Genomic DNA, 24,726 nt, shown 5'->3' on the forward strand with positions numbered 1-24,726 from the left:
CTCGGAGGTGGCTACATTCCCCAACCCGAGGGGCAAGGTGTTTTCTGGATCCTGGGAGGGGGTATTTGGAGGAGGGATGGATGGAGGAGAGGGGGAATTCTGCTAGAGGGGAAGTAGGCCTGAAATTTCGGCCACAGGGTCTGGGGAGGTGGGGGTAATAGAGGAATTGGGGGTTGGAGAGAGGGGTCGGGACCGGCGTCTTGTGTGGCGATGCCGCTGTAGTGTTTGCTGTGCCCCTAAAAAATGACAAAAATATTGTGGTTAGTTTCAACAGGAAACCAAAAAAAAAAAATGCAATAGGACAGACATGAAAACATGCACATGCAGATATGACTACAATGACTCAATAGGACAGACATGAAAACATGCACATGCAGATATGACTACAATTACTCAATAGGACAGACATGAAAACATGCACATGCAGATATGACTACAATGACTCAATAGGACAGACATGAAAACATGCACATGGAGATATGACTACAATGACTCAATAGGACAGACATGAAAACATGCACACGCTGTTAGGGCCCACAAGTTAAACTTGAAAACCACAGTCCAGAACACTTACTTTCCGCAATCTGCATGCGAAAGCATGCCAGCAAGCGGGGCGTCCGCCGGTGCAGGTCCGACCACCTGCGCTCCAGCTGGCCAATATGTCGGCGTGAGCCGAAGGAGCGCAGGCGTCGACGTACCTCCGCCTATGCGGAACGCTTGCGCCTATTGGAGATGGGTGGAGGATAACTGGTGATCCTCCTGTCCATCACCTCCGTCAGCACCAGCAGTTCGCGCCTGGTGAATGCGGCGGATCTCATGATGGCAATGGTGTTTTTTTGACAAAATATTTTTAATAAAGCACCACAAAAAAATTTGATTGGCTAATGTATTTGGGAAATTAACAGGACAAATTCTATTGGTTAGTGTATGAGTCATGTGTTCGACAGGGCCACAAATCTCTTGAGAGTTATGATAGGCTTGATGCAGTGACATGCGTAAGCAAATTTAAATAAAGAAATGAACCACAGAAAAATTGTGGGGAGACAAACAAATAGAACAATTGTTTAATTGGGGCTAACATGTCTTTTGAACAATAAAAGCGAAGGTTTCAGCCGTACGTATTCTGCGAGCAAATACAAACACGGACAAGATTAAAGTTTATTGCATTGTGTTTAAAAAAAAAAAACAATTAAGCTAATTGATACATTGATTGGCATGATACGATTGAGGGAGGTAGGCAGAAAAAACGAGCAGGTAATCGGAATCTGACAGTCCCACTTCCGGTTTGTACTTGTGCGTGCGTTTCCTTCAAGCCATTTCGGGGATGTACGCTCGCTATTTGGCACGCTCGTTAGTCAGAGGAGGGGTCGCCTGAGTTTGGGGCGGATTTTTAGCTGCGTACGAAAATACGAGCGAGTGCTTGAATTTAAATATTTTTTTACGTACGCCGAATGTGCGTACGCCCACTTGCGAGAGGATCTGAATCAGGGCCATAGTCAAATGGACTTCTCTAAAAAGCTGGTAATATTCCTATAACATTTGCTGGACAATCATCCGGATTGCCCCGACATCTGACTCCATTTCTTTATATGAATACTACTAATAAGTTTATGACTTTGTCACATTGACTCTAATTTTTAATTATATATTTTTCTATGGACAGTGGATTTCACTAGACTGAGATAATACCCATTTTCCATCAACTCAGGATCAGAATACCATTGCTTTTTATTTATTCATTTATTTATATTTGTTTTGATTTTTTAAGTATGAATTTTGTGCTATGATGTTTTATTATTAAATATCTCTTTACTATGACCCAAGCCATATGAGATCATTGAACAGAGGAGTTATTAACACTTCTATCAAAATTTATTACTATGTCAATATTTATTCTATGTAATGTGATACAATTATTTACTGTTTACCTCTGAATTAATCATTTATTATTGATACGTAGGGCTGTTCATCCCACCTTTTTCTTTTCAGTATTGTATCTATATTGGAATTTGACACACTCCTTTTGAACCAGCTGCTTTTGACAGCGCCTTTACATTCTATTTCTATTTTCTCTTGCTAAAATCCAAAAAGCTTAAATTCAGTAAAATGACCCCAAACAATAAAGTTAAATCATCTGAGGAGAAAAGTAAACTTGCCAATAGGCCATTTATGACACGGAGTGGCAAGGAACGGCTAAGGTCATGCCCTATGTTCATGACTAGTGGTTCAGATTCACATGACGATGGAAGACCTCCTCCTCCCGCTAGAAAAATGAAACGATTTATGCTGGCAAAAGCACAGCGTTCTAAGAAGATATCACAAATCCCCAAGGAGAGTCCAAGTGTGGCGGCGGTTGTGATGCCTGACCTTCCCAACACTTCCCACCATTTGCACGCCCTCTGCAAGTGCTGGAAAGAGCACCCACAGTCCAGTTGCTGATATTCAAAATAAAGATGTCACTGTTGAAGTACAACAGGATGAGGATATTTGTGTAGCTGGCGCTGAGGAGGAAGTTGATGAGGAGGATTCTGATGGTGATGTGGTTTGTTTAAATCAGGCACCAAGGGAAAGAGTTGTTGTCTGTGGGATGAAAAAGCCCATCATGGTCATGCAGAAAACCAAACATTCCATCTCTTTGGTCTGGAAATATTTCTATCCAAATCTGGACAACAACTGTCTTGCCATATGTGCATATTTAAACGTGTAATAAGTAGGGGTAAGGATGTTAATCACCTAGGAACATCCTCCCTTATACGTCACTTGCAGCACATTCATAAAATGTTACTGTCAAATTCAGAAACTGTGGCTAAGACCATAAGCAGTCCAGAGAACCTAAATCCATTTGTCCTGTTGAATCCAAGCGCCTGCAAACCACACTGTCAACTCCCTCCTCATCAATTTCCTCCTCAATCAGGATCGAAATTAGTCCTGCAGGCCATGTCACTGGAATGACTGACTGCTCTCCTATCTGGGATTCCTCTGGAGGATCCTGCATTGCTACGCTTACTGCTGCCTCTGCTGCTATTGCTGCTAGGAGTCATTCATCATCCCAGAGAGGAAGTTGGAACACCACTACTTCTCTTACTAAGCAATTGACCATCCAACAGTCCTTTGCAAGGAGGATGAAGTATGACAGCAGTCATTCTGTGCCAAAGCGGATAACTGAGGCCTTGACAGCTATATTGGTGTTAGACGTGCATCCGGTATCCGCCATTAGTGTAGTGGGATTTAGTCAATTGATGGAGGTAGTGTGTCCCCGGTACCAAATCCCATCTAGGATCCACTTCACTATACAGGTGATACCAAGAATGTAGAGAGACGTCAGAAAAAGTGTCCTCAGTGTCCTAAAAAATGCATTACATCTGGGAAAATTCCAGCACGTCCCATGTTTTGCTCAAACAATAAATTTAGTGGTGCAGAATTTTTAGAAAAACGACAAGGGCATGCAGGAGACATTTTGGGTGGCCCAAAAAATTTCGGGCAACTTTCACCATTCAGCGACTGCATGCCAAAGACTGGAGCACCAGCAAACACTCTTGAATCTGCCCTGCCATCACCTGAAGCAAGAGGTTGTGACGCGGTGGAACTCAACCCTCTATATGCTTCAGAGGACGAAGGAGCAGCAAAAGGCCATTCAAGCCTATACATCCACCTATGACATAGTCAAAGAAGGGGTATGCACCTGACTAAAGTGCAGTGGAGAATGATTTCCGTGTTGTACAAGGTTCTCCTGCCATTCGAACTTGCCACACATGAAGTCAGTTAAGACACTGCCAGCTTGAGTCAAGTCATTCCCCTCATCAGGTTTTGCAGAAGCAGCTGGAGAAAGTGAAGGAGGAGCTAAGATGGAGCAATTCCACTCTGTATGTGGGACTTGTGGATGAAGCCCTTCATTCGCTTTTTCAGGATTCGAGGGTAGTCAATCTGTTGCAATCAGACCACTACATTTTTGCCACAATGCTTGATCCTAGGTTTAAAGTCTACATCATGTCTGTCTTTCCGGTTGACACAAGCCTGCAGAGGTGCAAAGACTTGCTGGTGAAAGCACTGTCAGCTGAAGTGGAACGTGACACTGCAACAGCTCCTTCTTCATTTTCTCCTGCAACTGGGGCAACCAGAAAACAACTTAGATATCATAAGCAACCCGCTGGCGGTGATGCAGGGCAGGCAGGACCAAGTTTGGACATCTGGTCCAGACTTAAGGACCTGCCAACAATTTCTGACATGTCTACTGTCACTGCATATGATGCTGTAACCTTTGCCAGAATGGTGGAGGATTAGATCAGTGACAGCATCCAAGTAGGCATGTCATACAGTCTGTACCTGTACTGGCAGGAAAAAGAGGCAATTTGGAGGCCACTGTACAAACTGGCTCTATGTTACCTAAGTTGCCCCCCTCCAGTGTGTACTCTGAAAGTGTTTAGTGCAGCCGGGAACCTTATCAGCAAAAGGCGTAGGAGGTTGCTTCCACAAAATGTGGAGAAGATGATCTTCATCAAAATGAATTATCAATTCTTCTGGGAAGACCAGCCTCCAGGAAGTACAGAGGGACCTGTGGTGGTAGATTCCAGCAGGGACAAATTAATAGTCTGTGAGGATGTACACAACACTCTAGAGGGTGAGGAATCGGTGGATGAGGATAAGGATGACATCTTGCCTGACATAGAGCCAGTTTTTGCAGGTACAGATTAATTGCCAGCTTGTTTTGTGGGGGCCCAAACAAACCAAAAATTTCAGCCATAGTCGTGTGGCAGACCCTGATGCTGAAATAATTGGTTTGTTAAAGTGTGCATGTCCTGTTTATACGACATAAGGGTGGGTTGGAGGGCCCAAGGACAATTCCATCTCGCGCCTCTTTTTTTTTCTTTGCATTATGTACTTTGGGGCCTAGTTTATCAACAGCCATCCTGTCTGCCATTGCAGTGCCACTCCTAGATGGGCCACGTGTTTGTGCCGCCCACTTGTGTCGCTTAGCATAGTCATCCAACTACCTCGGTGCAACCTTTTGGCCTAAAAACAATATTGTGAGGTTTGAGGTGTTCAGAACAGACTGGAAATTAGTTTAAATTAATGCTATTGAGGTTAATAATAGCATAGGGACAAAAAAAAACAAATTCTGTGATTTAGCTGTTTTTATGCATTTTTCCAATAAAATACAGATCCAAAACACAAAACCCGAAAGGGTGGTTTTGGCAAAACCAATCCAGATCCAAAACATGAAGAAAATCCAGATCCAAAAGCAAAACACTATGGCCGGGATGTACTAAAGGGAAAATGCAGTAAAAACCCCGAAAACAGGGTTTTTACCGCATTTCCATATGTACTAAGCCCCTGCCGCACTTTTATTGGTGCATAGGGTAATGCCAGAAAAACCTGGCGTTACCCTATAGAAGCCTATGGGCTTCTTACTGCACCTTGCTCCCACCAGTTTGCCGCTGCCTGGCCGCCCTGCCATCGCCCAGCGCTAGCCCCACTCACCTGCTGTCCAGGGTCGCCAGCCTGCGCTCCTCTTGGGTCCTCCATCTCCTCCTCCTCCTAAGCTTCTTCCGGGTGCAGGGAGGAGGAGGAGGAGGAGCAGCCCGGGGCTTCCTGCACAGGTTACCAGCAGGAAGCTCCTGGGGCTCGGAGGGGGCGGGTTCCCACAGAGACCCCATCACCCGGTGTCGGGTACTTCGCAAAGGGCAGCTCTTATCGCAAGAGCTGTCCTTTGCGATACTAATCGCATATGTTAGTACATATGCGATTAGTAAGGTTGCAGTGACTGGCCGAATGGTCACTGCAACCTTAGTACATCCCGCCCAAAACATGAAAAGTGGCCAGTGCACACCCCAAAATATGATATTGTCCATGAATTTGATTGACATTTCTGTAAATTACCTTGCTCAAGATTTTCTTTATATTCTGTGATGGCCTGAGATTTTGATAATGATAGGGGAAAACTGAACTTGGCCTTGATGCATTTTCACAATGATTGATTCAAAGTGACAATCCCAATGTGGCAAAGCTCGTCAACTGACTACTGTATTTGATAAATACATCAAGGAAATAATGATATTGAGAAGGCTTAAAACATGGGCTTACACCCTAAAACTTGACAGGTGGCTCTTATATTTGATGCTAAGCGCAGGGGTCACATCTAAGAAACCAGACTTGGCACTAACTGGACCCCTCTCTACAGAATCATGGCTGGTGCCTTGGATTTGGCAAAATATTTGGGCTGAAACCTGGGGACGGTGGTTGCAGTATGTCTGGAGTTAATAATTTATTTAAAAGTAATATTGTCTTTTACAGGGAAACTACAGGCCCCAGCCAGCCTTCCCTGCATGCTGATACTTGTGGAACTACCCACTGGCCATTAATGACTACACTACACCTATAAGACATCCATAAATTTATTGCAATTAAAACAATTTAACAACTTACAACTAACTTATACTAAAATAAAGACACGGACACAGAATGCTTTGGTTAAATGGTCATATCTTGCTTTTATTGAAGGTATGACCCTGAGCTTTTAATTTACTTTTAGGAGGCAAAGAAGGATGCTACAAACACTCAGCTCCAGCCATATGTTACATAACCAATATTAGGAAGTGACTGAAACGTCCCCCCCTGTGGTCATTGTAAGCTGAGCTGTGAAGACTCACAACCCCTATAATAGTGCACAATATTAGCGTGTCTGCAGAGACGAACGCCCAAAGTCCTCCCGCAGAGGTAGGCCATACTATGACCCTTCAAAGGAAATGTGCTCCACAGCTTTTTCTTACACCTTATGTGGCCGCTGGATTGTAGCACCTTACCGCCAATGCTAGGTTCAAAGAACCGCAGCCTGCCACCCAAACCAAGACACTAGCCCGCATTGAAAAGAAAAAACAGCACCCAAAAACACAACTACTGTACCATAACTCTGACAAATGCACCCCATCAGAACGGAAAACTTAAGCTTGTTCCAGCCACAAACTTGGGTGCCACATAAACAAATTACCAGACCCAGAGACAAAATGAGAAAGAGTCCTATGAAACTTCCGGCGAGCTGTATCCAAGGCCACAAGGTCTCAAGAAAACCGTTCATACATGGTGAGGGACAATATCCGACCACACCAAGCACACCTCAGGCCACCATGACCGTAGGGCGGCCAAGTCAGCATTCATCCAAAAGTACAGCTCCGACTGTCCAATAACATTACCTCCAAGGTGAATCACTAAGTATGACGGGCGCCCAAAGCACTCCCATGATAAACAGAAGGTACCAAAGAGCCGACCAATGCATAACTAGGACCCTAAGCCACTGAACCTTGACGGCCACCTGAGAGGGCCATCCTTCTTGCCATCCCATACTCCTCAGCCCAATAAATAAAAGAATGGCTCACAAAGCCACACTTGCTCAGAAGACACAGGCAACTCTGTAAAAGAACAAACAGAACTAAAATGCTGCAGTAATAGAACATATATAAGAAAAGGATAGAGTGGTAATATAGCCATGGAGCAGCGCACTAGTCCCCTCAAAAGAACGCTCCAAAGTCAGTTGAACCAGCAGCTTCGGTGAACAAATGTAACTCAGCATTGTCTACCGGCTGCTAGGGCCAAATCAACTCCAGAATTGAAATCCCCCAAAATGAAGCCAACACCCTGAGATCATTCAGGATTTCCCTATTCCCAGACACAGAAATGCGGGTTGGCGACCCCCGCAATAGCATGCTTTATCCTACTGCAAACACCCGCCTCATCGGTATAATCCGGCAAGCAAAATAAATTAACAGAGGACCGCCTGCACCTGATGCAACCAAACCTGTGGAGAAGTCAAACACTGAACCCGCACTAAAAACCATTAGCAAATATGGTGGATCTTCCCGCAAAGGATACCAGCCCAAACACTTAGACACCTCATCTAATACCACATGGTGAATAAACCTCAAGTGTCAACTCTGCCCCTGGAAACTATGGCCCTGATTCAGAGCCGGACGCTCTGACAGAGCGCTCGCTCTGAATCAGGGCCGGCTTTCTTGTTTTTTAGAGCGGCCTCCTGGCCGCTCGCTTAGCTGTGGGTGACCACCCACAGCTATAGCGAGCGGCCAGGAAGATGGTCGCGATGGTCAAGACCATTGCGACCATCGGACTTGCGACGAGACCATGGCAGGGTCTCGTTGCCGCAAGCCCCAGAGAGATTTCGGCTCTCACAGAGCCGAAATCTCTCCCACTGACATAGGGAATGCCTCTATTTGGGCAGCCACTCCCCCGGCCCACCCAGCAAAGGGGGCATGCTGTCACTCAACATCGACAGCACTCCCCCTTTGGTACGAGACTCGGAGCGATGGTTAGCCGGCTCTGTTGTACGCATGCGCACTGGGCCACCATCGACCTGCTTGCGAGCGCATAGCGCTCGTGAGCGGGTCTGAATCAGACACTCTGCCACCTGGGCAACTGCTAACCTACCTCAGCTGCTCTATGGTGATAACTGTGGCAAGAATCCTCACCCGCCCCCCCAGATTTCTTGGCCTCTTCTAAGACTATCCACATGTCATCTGCAAGGGGAAAAAACATCCACAAACTCCCCTTGCAAAACTTGTCCCTAACCCCTGTACAATGCCGTATTAGCACAGTGCACCACGATCCTGAACTGGTGCCACATAGCAACGGGAGCTGACTTTGACGCTTAGCTGCCTTCGTAACTAAGGCCGCGCAACCATGTTCAACAACTTACGCGGGCGTGACGGCGAGCCTGACAATGTTACAACACCGGTACACCACAGCAGGTGTACCTGAAACAGGAGCCAGGAGGCGGCAGATAAAGGAGGAGAAGGTGCAGCGAGAGAAGCAAGGTAAGCTGGGGGGGAAGGCGTCGAAAGCTACATTTTTGTGGGTAAGATAAAAGTGGGAGGGGGGCTGCAACCTGTTGTAAAGCAAAATGCAGCGGCCAGGGCACGAAAAACAAATGTATCAGCACAGAATAATGGGAAAAAGGATAAGGGAGAGAAAAGGGGGGGGGTTGCCAATAAGGGGAATAATGGTGAAGGGGACATAGGCCAGGGTAATGTGGGGAAAAAAAGGGGGAATACTTTGGAGGAACCAGTGAAAAAAAATGGGGGGGCAGGAGTAGAGGACAGGGGAGGGAAAAAGGGAGGGGGGTTGAAGGAAAGGTGGAGGAAGGGGAGAAAAAGGAAAAGGGGCTGGCAAGCAATGGGGGGCATGTGAAATGGGGCAGTGGTAAAACCACCCCCATGGGAAAAGGGGGGGGGGGCTGGAAAAAGGAACCCCCCCAGCCAAAATAGCCCCCAGAGCAGGGAAAAGGGAGGCACTGCATGTAGGGGGGCGGGGCCAGCTGGCAAAATGGCGGGCGTCGCTTGTGCAACCCTGCAGGGGGAGGGGGGCGTGGCAGCAGCATGGAACGCTGGGACCCCCGCAGCTTATACAGCACTGCGGGGGGGCACCTGGAAGGGGATATGCAGGAGGGCCACATGCTGGCCCAGACACTGCCGGTGGAGCTCCGCGGGAACAACTCGTGGCCCCCGGCAGCAAAGAGTAACAGGTAGGGGACATGAGGAGGGGGCCAAGGTAAGCGGTGGCTCCGGGGGACACGGGCACCGCTCACTCAGGGGAAGGAGGAATCGGCACAGGCCCAGGAACATACGCAGCGGGGGCGTGGCCGAGCTCAAGGACGGGGGGAGATACAGGCTAAAGATGCAGTGCTGGGGGCTGAGGCAGTGCCAGGCAGGAGGGGGGTACATGGGGGATACATGAAATGGAGGGGAGGCCAGGGGGGTACATGGAATGGAGAACAAAAGGGGGGAGGGGGGAGCTTTAGGTCGAGGCCTAGTAAAAAGGGGGGTGAAGAAAGAGAGAGGGATAACACAATAAACAATTAGAGGAGGAGAGGATAAAAGAAAGAACACAGGGATGCAAAAGTTGAAAAGAAAAGTGACAGGAAACACACAAACAAGGTGAAGGGAAAATAAATGTCACCAGTTACTGTCCAGATTTGCACAGAGGGACAAACACCGTCCAGAAAGGAAGCTGCTGGGCGTACACCAGCCTTATAAAGCCCACATATAGCCACTCCCAATATATCACACATGGTCAGAAACCAACCAACCAAACAAACCCCCCAAACTAATCTACCTAGCAACAGTTGACCAAAATTCTACACAATTACAAAAAATGAAGGACTCTTATATAGTCTTAATCCTATTCAGATTGCGTCTCATCTTGTTTTACTATATTATATTTCAGAAAAAAAGAGACTACACCTATTGTTTTAATATTTTATTTTCAGGACCTCCACCTTGGGGTCGGCAGCCTTTAGTTTTTTTGGGGTGCCTGCTGCCAACCCAGGACTTCTGACATCTTCACCTGGAGGGCGGCAGCCTGTTGGGTCTTTTACATGGCCTTTGCCCATCCAGGACTTCCTTGGCGTCTTCTTTCTTCAGGAGCTCTTCGCTCTTCTGCCTCTGCCGATGGACTGACTCACTCTGCTTAGCACTGGCTAATGTAATCTGGTGTGATGATGCAGCGCACCGTGATTGGTTCGCCACCACCATCTTGAATTTTAAAAATGTTGCAGTGCAATGGGGAGGCTCACCATGGCCATTTTGATTTTTAAAAATGGTGCCACTGTGCCATTTTTAAAAAGGGTACAGGCGCCATTGCATGCCTGCTGCAAAACTCTGCATTAGTGGCTGACGGGAAACGGATCCTTCAACCACCACCAGGTTCTGCCGCCACCACCGCATTCCAAAGTGGATACAGGGAAAAGGCAGCCATATTAGTCCACCAGGGTAAAGGCACATCTGTACATCTCTTTAGTTGACACACCCATTGAAATCTCCTATCTCAATAATGGGGCATTTGTGGACTAAGGGCCTGATTCAGAGCCGTTCGCTATTTGTGGTCGTTCGTTCAAAAACAAGGGGTGGCTATTCAAATGATCCGTTCGCAAATTGCAGTCTGTTCCCACCTCTAAGTCTGAACGAGCGAGCAAAACATACGCTCGTTTAATTGATAAAAACGCCCCCTGGCCGCACGCACCATACGTCATGTCCGCTATTTATTAGATTAATCGAGTACATCGTACAGCGTATGAACTGCTCGCTATTCTTGTGGTTGGTGTTTTCAACCGCTATTTTGCGAGCAGTTCTGAGTTAAAAAAAACCAAGTGACGTGGTCAATGACGCTGCTGTATTAATTATGCACTCCCTTAAAACGCCCGTTTTGACCTTTAAGCACGCCTGCGTTCGGATCTCCACTCCCCGTTTTCAAGCACCTTCCCCTGTTACCACCCACATACGCCTCATTCTGTCACTCAAAATAGCAGGCCCTCGCTATATTGCGTACCAACGATTTTCGGCCGCACTGACTGGTTCGCGCATGCGTACTAAAAACCGTACGCATGCGCAGATGTGCGAACATCGCTCGGAACGAGCGTACTGCCGCTAGCGAGTGGCTCTGAATGAGGGCCTAATAGTTTAAAAACTGTTACTTTCTCAAAAACCTTAACCCCAAAAGGCCCTACAAAAACCAGAGCAACCTAACAAACAAACCCCAAGTCATCATTTGTTCGCTACCCGTAGATATGCCCTCCTAAAATATACTTATAGACTACAGAAGACAAATATCAGTTTTCGCCAAACAGAGGGTAGAAGAAAAAACTAACAGTAAAAACTTTAGATTATTCCCAATCAATTTAAATTGCAACATTGGGGGACAGTTTTAAGCAGACACGCCAAATTTCAGCTCAGTAAGTCCAATAACTTTTGAGCTGTAGCCCCTCAAACACCATGCCCCCCTCTCAGGAAAAATCTATAGGATAATTTAGTTTATTTCATTCAGCCTTAGTATAAAGGTATATATAATATCTTATATATAAAATTAATTGGTCTGTTTGTTCATCTGTTTTTCCAGTTATGCATTCAGACACCCTTGCACCAATTGGGTTGAAATCAATGTGAAGTGTTCCAGTTGGATCCTGGCCAAATTTTAGTGGAGTTAGGGTCATGATCTGGCCTCCTGTTGGTGCACACTGGGCAGATCTTTGACCCAGGGAACCTGTTCTAAACCTTCCACTGGAAGAATTTGGATGAAGACTTCACAGAGTGGTTACATTGGATCCCAGAACACATACTAAGGGGTTGAGGTACCGGTTGGTCCTCCCATTGGTGTATGCTGGGCAGAACTTTGACCCATGATGCTCAGCAGAACTTTGACCCGGGGATCCTATTCTGGGCCTTCCCCTGGATGGATTTGGATGAAAACTTCACAGATGGATGGCAATAGGTCTAAGATGCCTAATACAGTAGTTGGGGTCCCTGTCGGTCTTCATGGTGGAGTGCGACGGGCAGAACTTTGACCCAGGTAGCCTATTCTATATATATTTGGTTTCAGATTTCAGATTCTTTTCATCTTTTCTAATAATAAAATTTTATCTTTTTATAATTTATTTCTATGTTTTTTGTTAATTAATACAACATTTTTTTTTAAAAAGGATGTTGGCTCATCGTGGTTGAAACACAAAAAAGCTGGATGTTATCAGACAAGGAATTTGCCCACCCTCACATAGGTGTGAAGATTCGCATAATACACTGGCTTACTTGTACGTCAGCATTTGTCATATATTTATTGATGTGTCCTTGCGGACTCTACAGTATTGGCAAAATATCTAGAAATTTCCGTGAACGGATGGCCAATCACAGGAGTTCCATTCGACAGGCCCTGCAGGTTGGACAGAGTGACAAACCAGTGGCATGTCATTTTTCGCAAAAAGGACATCAGGTGGCAATGTTGAAGTACATACTTATTGATCATGTCCCGAAGCCTGATAGTGGTGGTGATATGAACAAAATGCTGTTGCAATGAGAAGTCTATTGGATATTTAAATTGGACACAATTGCCCCTTCTCGAGAGGTCTCAACGAGAATATAAATTTCAAGTGTTTTTATGAAATGTGGCAAATATTCCCAGATTGATGATTCAGTTTATATTCATATTATATATTATTTATTTTTTGTTTTTTGTTGATTGTTGTTTGGGATATAAGGTACTTTATAATTGTGATGTGTAATTATTTATGTATTTTTTATGTTTTTTAGTATAATGTGGATTAACTAATGGGTCACAGGTTATTTAATATTATTTTTAAAGTGTATTTGGCACTTTGTTTAAGTTACTCACCCTGAGGGCTAAGCAAATATGGGCCCTTGATTAGGCAATATGTGCGAGTTTGACACAGTGAATTTAGATGGGCGAGCTTGGGCAGAAGATTAATTTACAGTGGTTTTGGAGGTAGCTGCGTGTACACTGTTAAATCAGTGGAACGCACAGCGCATGATGTCATTATGCACACCCAGAAGTGCTGGAATCCCAGTGTTGTTTGGCTGCAACGGCAGAAGGTCTATAAACAAATATAGAGGGCGCTGACAAGAGGTGTTACTCCCAGCAGCTGCAACACGGAGACAGTTAATCTCTAATGATTATAGGAAAAAACAGAAACAGGCAGCGCTGATTGACAATAGAATGATACACTTTATTAGACTGAAAATCTTTAAAACATATACTAATATATGGATGTAAGTTAGAATAAAACCATTGGTAGTCAGCAATGATGTTAGACCCTGGAACACTATTAATAGGTAGAATCCTACGGCACTGTTTGGTATAAGGCAGTCCAACTTGGCAGCACACCGGGTGTATAATGATATGTTGTGTCTATTTTTAAATAATGATATTTTATAGTAGAGATGTGTGCCGACCTTCGTGTTTTGGTTTTGGTTTTGGATCTGGATCCCCCCTGGTTTTGGATATGGATTGGTTATGCCAAAACCTAACCTCCCTGTTTTGTTTTCGTGCTTTGGTTTTGGATTTTTTCTTTAAAAAAATCATAAAAACAGCTAAAATCACATAAAATGGGCGTGTTTTTGTTCCTACAGTATAATTAACCTCAATAACATTTATTTCCAGTAATTTCCAATCAATTTTGACCACCTCACAATATTATATGCTTCATCTAGTTAAGGCCAAACGGTTGTATTCAGCTAGCTGACTGACTAAGCTAAGTGACACAGTGGGCGGCACTAACATGTGGCAGTTCAGCTTCTAATTTCTAACATGGATGTGGTGTGTGTTATACAGTGTGGGTTGGATACACCAATAGTGCACTTACTGTGACAGCAGTGTTGGCAGAGCAGGGTTGCTGACGATGTCCTCAGTACATGGAACGGCAGTGCTGCAGTGCTTGCAGTCTCCTCAATGAAGGGTAACGGTGATGTCGGCAGTGCGGGGGTGCCAGCTGTGTCTTTAGTGCAGGTTTGCTGGCTGTGTCGGCAGTGCAGGGGTGCCAGAGGTGTCTTTAGTGCAAGTTTGCTGGCTGTGTCGGCAGTGTGGGGGTTGCTAGCAGTGTCCTCAGTACATGGAATGGCAATGCTGTGGTGCTGGCAGTGTTCTCAGTGAAGGGTACTGGCGGTGTTGGCAGAGCGGGGGTGCCAGTGCTGTCCTCAGTGCAGGTTTACTGACTGTGTCAGCAGTGCAGGGGTTTTCTCAATATAGAGTGCCCGGCGGTGTCGGCAGAGCGGGGGTGCCAGCGGTGTCCTCAGTGCATGTGTACTGACAGTGTCGGCAGTGCAGGGGTGCTGCTGGTGTCTTCAGTATGGGAGTGTCAGCAGTGTGGGGGTCGCTGATGGTGTCCTCAGTACTTTGTGCAGCAGTGCAGGGGTGCTGGCAGTGTCGGCAGCGGGGGGTGCCGGCAGAGTCAGGCTGCGGGGAATGGTGGGCGCCATCTTCTTTTTCTTCTGTGTGCATTTTCAATGGGTTTAACGCTGATTGGCTGAGAGCCGTGACAGACAGCTCTCTCGGACAATCAGCATTAAGCCCACTCAATACAAAACCGACAGCGGGGTTGCGAGGTTTTGCCTCGGGTGAAGGATCCGGGGCGATCCGAGCTAAGCTAGGATCTCCCTGCCCACCCCGAAATTCGGGTGGGTTTGGATCTCTGAGATCCGAACCCGTTCAGCTCTATTTTATAGTAATATGTGGTTCCTTTGTGAATGATGACCTGCTCAGGCTATACTCGCTATCCTGAGCATGTCTGTTTTTTCACACAGTAATAGCGTGCAAGTGAAAGACTCCCACTCTATAACATATAATCCTGAGTCCTATGCTCACAATGGCAAAACATCTGGATGTGTGTTTTGTCATTGCGAGTTGTGGTGGTGTGAAAAACATGCAAGTTTGCATGTTCTCACACCCAAATACATAGGGAAAGTTTTGAAAATGTGCAAGTATAGCTCTGTACTCGCACTTTTACAAAACTTACACCCTTTTACATCTTTCTTGTAGTATGATATCATGACAAACAGAGTCCAGGCAAATCCATCAACTGAGACAAGACCAGAGCCCACAATGCAGACCAGACTAGATGCCGATTAACTGAAGCATCTGGAAGAAAGACTGTAAACAGCAACACAAATAGCCAGCCAGGAGTGAGACCAAAACCCTGCCTAGTCTCTGCCAGTAATCAGAACCAAGGATGGTATTAAGGGCCTGATTCAGACCCACTCGCGAGCGGCTGTCCGCTCGCAAGTGGGTCGATGTTATGCACTGAGCATGCGCACGATGGAGGGAGCTCCGTCGTGCGCATGCGCCAGACGCGACGAGCGAAGGAAAGTCCTTCGCTCGTTGTGTCTGATCAAAGGGGGCGTGCTGTCGATGTTGACTGACAGCACGCCCCCTTTGGTGGGCGTGCCGGGGGCGTGCCTCCCTGACGGGGGCGTTCCCACGGAACGCCTCCCGTCAGAAGCCGGCCCACTGACATCACTAGTGATGTCAGTGGGAGTGATTTTGGGTCTGATAGAGCCAAATCACTCCGGAGCTTGCGGTTGAAAACCTCAACCGCAGGCTCCGGCTCGCAGTTTCGATGGTCGCGATGGTCACGACCATCGCGGCCATCAAAATGCACGCTCGTATAGGCTGTGGGTGGTGACCCACAGCTATACGAGCGTCCAGGAGGACGCTCCATTTTCATGGAGGGCGGCCCTCATTCAGAGCGTGCGCTCTGCTCAGAGCGTACGGCTCTGAATGAGGGCCTAAGTTGTAATCAGCAAACATAGACGCTGTATCAGGCAGGGCCAGACTGGGACTAAAAATAGGCCCTGGCATTTAAATCACACAGGACCACCTCAGCATCAGCATCTGGCCCCAAGCGTAGACTCCTCCCCTTACAATTCCTGACTCCTCTTACTTCTTAGTCTATGCTCTTACAAATATAATTAATAACACCATTAACAACATACAAGTGTACATTATTCTCCTTTAAAATACACACAACAGAGCTCATCATGCAGGGGATTCAAACATGTGCCACAGTCAGACATTTGTTAGGTTCTGTTAGGTAAGGCTGGCACTTCAATGTGTACAGTAGGTCACACACAAAGAAAAGGGGAGGCATTTTCCCTCTTGACCAAGCCCTAGCTTAACAGTTGTAGAGCATTAGATAGAATTCACTGTAGGAATTTTTAAGGACAGGGGCACTGAACACAGAGAAGGACACATCTGTGCCACCAAAGCAGAGCCTTAATAACCATTTTGGTCCTCTACACATTGTAAAGTAGAGCGAGCACGTGCCATGTAATCTTACTGGGAAGGGGCATGACCACACAATAGTACCACCAATTCAACCTTAATCACATTTTACACCACAAAGTAGTCTTGACCATCGCGACCATCATCATGGACGCTCGCTATAGCTGTGGGTGGTAACCCACAGCTATGCGAGCGTCCAAGAGGCCGCTCCATTTTTAGGGAGGAGGGCCCTGATTCAGAGCGAGCGCTCTGGTCAGAGCGTTCGGCTCTGAATCAGGCCCACAGTTGCAAAAATATGCAAATAGTTCCAAAGCTTATATAAGCATAAGGACGCCCACCACTGCCTTCTCATCCGCTTACAATGCCGCTTACCTGCGTAAATATCACTAACATCGACGCACATCGAGCAGCCATCTTGCCCCTGCGGCAGGTCTAACCAGCCACAAACACTGCAGCTCCCCTGACATGCAGAGGGCTCTCATGCCGTGTATATAATTGCAAGGGCTAATTTATGCACGCCCATGTAATGGCGTTTTAAACAGTAAGATGCACCTGCGTTTTTCTGACCACTCCCCCCTTACCTCCCCCAAACGCTGACTACCTGTCACTCACTTTGTGAATCGGTTTTCTGTGCATGTAGAATCGCAAGACAATCGTAGTGCATATGCAGTGTGGGTTATATGCATGTGCAATGGCAATCGCTCAAGCTGTGTAAAAATCGCCACAGCATCTGTCTCTGCATCAGGCCCATAGTATGTGTATGTGATGCATAATCTATATCAAATATATGGCAAGTCAGCTATACTTTTATCAATTTGCACTTCTTTAAATCTCTAAGGGTGCCTGCACACTTGACGATGTGCTCATGATCTGACTTGGTGTCCAATTTCCCCTTGAACTCTCCCCAGCAGCTCCCCGGCAGTCGTGGTCATGATTTAGTGTTAAAAACTGTCCAATGTGACAAACGATTTATCGTGCCTCCTAACAATTCCAGTGCATCGTGACTGAGATTGCCAGATCTGCCCTACAGGAGACAGAACCTGCAGGCTGTCTCAGTGGGGTGCCGCGTTGGAGGGCAGGGTGCTTTCTGTCCTTCAGAAATAGGGCAGGGTGCGGCGCCATGATGAAACAGCCTAGCGGGAACGCTATTATACCACGCAGTAGTAGTGCCTTATAACACATTATACCACACAGTAGTAGTGCCTTATAACACATTATGCTATACAGTACCAGTGACCTATAAGACATTATACCATACAGCAGAATTCCCTTATAACACACTATGCCACATAGTAGTAGTGCCCCTTATAACACATTATGCCAAACACAGTAATGTTCCTTACACATTCTGCCACACACAGTAGTAAAGTCTCTTACACATTATGCCACACAAAGTAGTAACGCCTCTTACACATTATGCCACAGACAGTAGTAACGCCCCTTACACATTATGCCACACACAGTAGTAACGCCTCTAACACATTATGCCACACACAGCAGTAACGCATCTTACATAGTATGCCACACACAGTAGTAATGTCTCTCACACATTATGCCACACACAGCAGTAATGCCTCTTACACATTATACCACACACAGTAGTAATGTCTTTACATATTATGCCACACACAGTAGTAATCCCCTTACACATTATGCCACACACAGCAGTAATGCATCTTACACAGTATGCCACACACAATAGTAATGTCCCTTACACATTATGCCACACACAGTAGTAATGCCCCATACACATTATGCCAAACAGTAGTAATGCCCCTTACACATTATGCAACAAACAGTAGTAATGCCCCTCACACATTATGCCAAACAGTAGTAATGCCCCTTACACATGATGCCAAACACAGTAGTAATGCCCCTTACATATTATGCCACACACAGTAGTAATGCCCCTTACACATTATGCCACACAGTTTATAATCTCTGTTCAACTACAGCAAGACCAACCTTTAATCTAGAGAGATCTAATGGCTGCTTTGGTTGTCACTTCCTAGACACAATTGTGATGCTCTGTGAATCTGTACCCTATGAGCACATGCTATTTAAGGGGTAATAGCACTTGCACTTTACACTTGAATTTATCTGGTTTCTTGAGCAATTTTTTCTGTCTTTATAGGACACGTGTCATTTAATGTTTACTACCTGGATTGTATTATAAATTTAGCAAATAAATTATAAGTTGGGATAGGAGAGCTCAGATGGAGTGCAGGCCGCGCTGCTGCAGCCAAGGAGGATTCGCTGACCATGAAGTACGAGGGCGAACAGAGAAGGAAGGAGATGCTCCGAGGTGGCAGTGACGGATGAGATCCTGCCAATAGCGATTGGTTAAGAGATGCTGATGGCAGCGATTGGCTGAAATAGCGGGTCTGCAGAAAGTGGTGTGTGTGTGTGCTATGTCCACAGCAACCAATCACTGGCAGTGTCTCCCAAACCAATCGCTGCCGGCAGTGTCTCCCAAACCAATCACTGCCAGCAGTGATTGGTTGGGGAGATGCTGTTGGAGCTGATTGCAGGACCAGCTCTGTTTTAAAACCGGGTCCTCAACTGGAATCGGTATGACATCCCGCTGGACCTAAGCCCGATGGATGTAATACCGATGCCGGAAGACAGAAGAGTAAAGATCCTGACAGGGTGAGTACTTTAACTATCCCTAACCCTGTCCCCCCTAACCCTCCTTTAGAGGTGCATAACCCTAAACTCCTCCCAGAGGTGTCTAAACTTAACCCCCACTCCCCGCACCCTAAACCTAAGCTAACCCTCCTGTGGGGTACCTAACCCCGACCTCACTCCCTAGTGCCTAACCCTAACCCCCCCTTCCCCTAGCCTAACACTAACCTTCCCTGGGGGGGTTTCTAACCGTAAGTCCCCCTGGGGGTTCCTAAACCTAACTCCCCCATCCTTGGGCTGTGTTCCACTTACCCATCGCGGACGGTCGAGATGGCAGGGGTAGGTGCTCCGACGTCGGGATTAACATAGGCATCGGTATTTCGATGCCTATGTTAAATCCCTTGCCGGGATTATGCAGTTGGGAAGCCGGTGGTCTGCATTTCGACCGCCGGCTTCCTGACCACATACCCCTCAACTGCCTGTATTGCGTAAATACAAGCTGTAGCACATATTTTGTAATCATTGCATTAAAAACAATAAAAATGAATATAGTCACTGTCTGAAGGGTGGAATAATGGGTAGTATAAGGGATGGAGGACCTGCTAGGCTGCTACAATCAGTGAGGGGGATAGGGGAAGGCACTTTTATAATACTTATTATTACAACCATTAGTGTGTCTGTATAATATATCAGTGCCTCCCTCATTGATTGTAGGAGCCTAGCAGGTCCCCTATCCCTTATAAAATAGATTATTACATCGTTCAGTCAGTGTGGTTGCAATATATATAAGCCCCCCCTCCAAATAAAACATAGAAATTACGAACACTATTTTAAATAACACTGATCCCCCCCCCACCCCAACCTTCGCCCAGCATAAGAGCAGGGTGATCGTGTGAGTTGCAAAATGAAAATAACAATACAGGCACTGGCAGGTTCAGGCAGCTGCTGGGTCCACAGCAAGCAACTCACCTCAACATCTACTTGTCTTGAACTTCTCTGTGTGCATGCCGGCTCCATGCTCTGTGTGCGTCCGGGCTCTGTGTGTGTCCCAGCTACTCTCTCCTGCCCTGCAGTTTCTGTTGTGCATGTGACATCATGACGCACGTCCGTATGACGTCACGTCATATGCGCATATGTCATGATGTCACATGCACAACAGAAACTGCAGGGCAGGAGTCACAGGCACCCGGCAGCTGCGATGACACCCTAATGACAGTGTTGGGAGAGAGGCGGAGCTGAGATCAGCGTCAGGAAGGAGGCGGGGCAGAGGACACAGTAATCAGTATGTATCTTCAGGAGAGGGTGGCAGGGCTGCTTGATCGGTCCTGCGGACAGCGACAACCAGACTGGCCCATCTGGTCATCAGCCCTTCTGGCATTTGCCAGAATTGCCCGATGACCAGTCTGGCCCTGGTATCAGGAGACAAGTACTAGAAATGTACAGCACAGTATCACTGGCAGAGATGGAGTGTCCAGACAGCACTTACATGCCAGACACAGCAAATCAGCACTACCAGGTACCACATCTGTATAGCAGCTAAACTTAATCAGAAGCAAGCTCTCACATGCAAGGTAATACCACAGTAGAAACGAACATTCACATTTGCAGATAGCACACCTTCATTTCAGATCAGAATGATTGAAAACACACACATGGATTTCAGTGACTTATACTGGCAACAAGGCAGAGGGCCTGATTCAGAGCCGGACGCTCTGACCAGACCGCTCGCTCTGAATCAGGGCCGGCCTAGCTTAAAATGGTGCGGCCTCCTGGCCGCTCGCATAGCTGTGGGTGACCACCCACAGCTTATGTGAGCGGCCAAAAAGATGGTCGCGATGGTCTTGACCATCGCGACCATTGGGCTTGCGATGAGATCCTGCAGTAGGGTCTCGCTGCTGCAAGCCCTGGAGTGCTTTTGGTTCTATTAGAGCCAAAAACACTCTCACTGACATCACTAGTGATGTCAGTGGGGCCGGACCCAGACGGTAGGCATTCCCATGGGAACGACTCCATCTGGGCAGCAACGCCCCGGCACGCCCACCAAAGGGGGCATGCTGTCACTCACCATCGACAGCACGCCCCCTTTGGTGCGAGACCCCGAGCGACGGCTTCCCTGTTGCTCGCAGGGTCTCGCGCATGCGCACACGATGGAGGCGCCTCCGGCATGCGCATGCACATTTGGGTAACATCGGCCCGCTTGCAAGTGTACAGCGCTCGCGAGCGGGTCTGAATGAGACCCAGAATCCTAACAGGTAGTAATCACAGGAGAAGTGAAGCCAATGCCCATACAGCAGGAGTTTTAGTAACATCAGGGCTTGTGATGTGGCAGCCAGTATTAATGGGAATAGTGGATAGGAATTACATGTGTGGATTGGGCTTATCCATGTGTGTTTATAACAGTAACCTCAAAAGTTTTCACAGTAAATGATAAAGGGTCCAGGAAGGCTAACAGTAGGCTAACAGTGTGCTAACAAAATGCTTGATGTTTTAAAAACTGAGGGCAGTGTAGTGAAGTACACCCTCATTGGTGCTGTGGGATAGAGAGGGGTCAGAACCTAGGGATGAGCTGGAAACCAATGTGGAATAAATAGGGAGGACTTTGTCATTACAGAGATGTTTCCTAGGGTCCACATATAAGGCAGGATTGACTGAGTAGCAAGCTTTATTCAGTCAGCAGAGGAAATGGGAGCTGTGTTTGTGCTTCAGGACTGAGCATGTATGATACAATGAGAAGGAAGTAAGATAGAGGCATACTACCAGTTTCCATGGAAAGTAGCATACTATAAGATTAATGAAGTGCCAAGATAATGCAGATGAGGCTCCCCTTAATGGGAAAAGTCAAGCAAAAGTCATAGCAGTTCAGCTGTTTCATACTACATAAGTAGTGGATAGGCTAGTCAGTGATACGGTCCATACCAGGAGCTGTGAAACAGCAGGGAGTCTCCATTGGTGGCAGGCAGAATGACTACAGCAGAGACTACATGCACTAAGGCTCCATATCTGACTGCAGAATGATTTTTGGTTAGATCACTTTAGCAAATGCATCTTGAGAATGGGATGAATATGAATTGCCAGTCTAGGTCCCAGTTACAATGATTAGCAGACAGAAACCAGCAAGGATTTAGGACAGTGGCCTGGAAGCATGGGCAGATCTCTAGAGCAGATCAAAGCTTAAACATTGATGGCATGAAACCATAGATGGAGCATCTTCAATGGTTTGCACCCATCAAAGGACTTCTGTACTTTCGGGCAATGGCAGGCAGTGAGCCAATCAGTGAAGGGGACAGGGGCTTAGTGGTGTGCTTTTGGGCGAGTCTAAGCACCATTCCCCTACACAGAGGGAAAAAATATTGCTGCTTCTAAGCCACTGATGGTTGAGAACTATGAAATTTCCACCATTGATGGCAAAATCATCACCCATCAGTGGAAAACCATCATTGGTCATCTGTGCCATGTGATGAGCAGGTCTCTGATATAGGGCCATATTCAATTTGGGAGCAAAAAGTCCATGCTGAACTTTTCGCTCCACAATGGAGGTTTTGCAGGGAAAAAGTATTGGGCGCGTACATTCAATTAGGATCCAGCGAAAACGGGACCCAGTGGAAGGGTAAGTATCGCAAAAATTTGAGAACTTTCAGGAATTCTTCCTAGGACCCGACTAAAGATGTCCTGTAACGGGGAATCACTATGGGTGCCCCCGTTTTTCCCTGTTGAAGCCAATTAGGGGTTTTAAATAGCCGCGGCAGGTGCTTTTTGCACCTGTGAAGAAGTGATGCAGAATAGCACTTAGGTTTTTTTTTCTAAAGAATAACTATGGCCATCAAATTTGGGGTACATGAAAATGGGTGCAAGCATATTTTTAAGTTCCAAAAGTGCATTTTTAAAATTCTTCAAAAATGCACGTGCCGCCACTACCCGCAATTAAAAAAACACCTGCCGCATACTTGGGAACCCCTCTGGAATCTATTTCACTACTTTAGGATTTGTACCCCATTTTTTTTTTAAACCCCAAAATTCAAGTAAATTTTTTTGGGTGTCCCGGTTTTTTTAAAACTTTTTTTGACACAGATTATTTATAGGGGACATTCCCAGGGATGCAGGCTATTTTTTTAAGCCTTCACCCCTAAACCCCAATTCTGCACTTTTTTTCGCAATGGAAAACATGGTGAAAAGTTATCCTCATTATTTAACAAAGTCTTTTCGCACCGGTAAAAAATCTTTGAAATTGAATACGGGGATAATGCAAACAGGCGAAAATTACGTCATCATCGATAAATTATTGGCGATAACGAGTTTTCGCTTCAAATTGAATACTGCCCATAGGGTGCACTAGGGAGTCGCAACAGGGCACAGTGTGATGACTGTCTATGGGTGGTTAAAAGGTGGAAAACCACTCACAATGGAAGGAATGGCCCAATAGCAGAATTAAATTACTCAAACAAGCTACAGTTCGAGACCTCTGTGCAATTTTCAAGTTAATGAAGGAGATTTTCCTTCAACAAGAATGGAGCATTAGAAAAATGCATCCACCATATTAGGCTCTCAAGACACACTCCTATTTCTATTACTTTTTTTTAATGGGGATAATTAAAAATATTACAATGTTTTATATGAACACTATAATCGAAATAATAAAATTGACTATTGATAAAAATCAGGTATCATTGTACAATGAAACATTGTACAATGAAACATTTGTTGAATGTCAACTGTGAAGGCAATAGAGTCCTTACGGAAATGTATGAGTACTCCGAGGAGTTTGTTGTTAAGGTCTGGTCCTGTCAGGAGAACATCATTTAAGGAGATGGCTTTCGAACTTGGCACTGGAATCAAACACGACTCTTATCTGACCTGGTTTCTTTGGGTGGTATACTCCAAACATTGGCAAGTACCAGCATTCATCTGTGTCTTTAAGAATGGGAGCTATCTCAGCATGACCGTTCTCAAATATTTGTCCATGAAAGAGAAGAAGTGATCTTTCATTTGTGACTTCCTGTGGAAGTTGCGTTTTATTGAAGAGAAGCATTTAAATACTCATTCTCTGTTGTTAGTTAGGCGCCGTATGTGTGTTTTAAAGGGTAGAGGTGCAACCCTTGGCATCATCTTTGACTAATCCCTTTTTCATTATTTACAGGAATAGATTGTCCTCTATGGACATTGTTACTTGGTCATCCCTTTTTGTTCTTTGGAAGACTGTGCACCCCAAATGTTCTTGGTAGCTGTCACAGATGTGGTTGTCACTAGGAGAGTCCATGACAGTGCAGTGTGGTAGTTCCTTTATGAGGAAATGATTGTGACATGGTTGAAATAGAGAAGTACAGGTAAGCATGCTGTTTATGGTAAACAGCAGGTTTTCTAAAGTACAGGTAAGCATCCTGTTGATGGTAGCTGGTTTATGCACATTTCCAAGACATACTTCTCCTATTATGACCCATCCTAGGTCTAATCTTTGAGCATAAGGAGCATTGTGTGGACCGTTAATCTGACTTCTGACTTTGTGGACTCGTAAGATATCTCTTCAAATGAGTAGAATTATCC

This window comes from Taudactylus pleione, unplaced genomic scaffold (genome assembly GCF_031769625.1).
Source record: "Taudactylus pleione unplaced genomic scaffold, aTauple2 ptg000223l, whole genome shotgun sequence".
Classification (NCBI taxonomy): domain Eukaryota; kingdom Metazoa; phylum Chordata; class Amphibia; order Anura; family Myobatrachidae; genus Taudactylus; species Taudactylus pleione.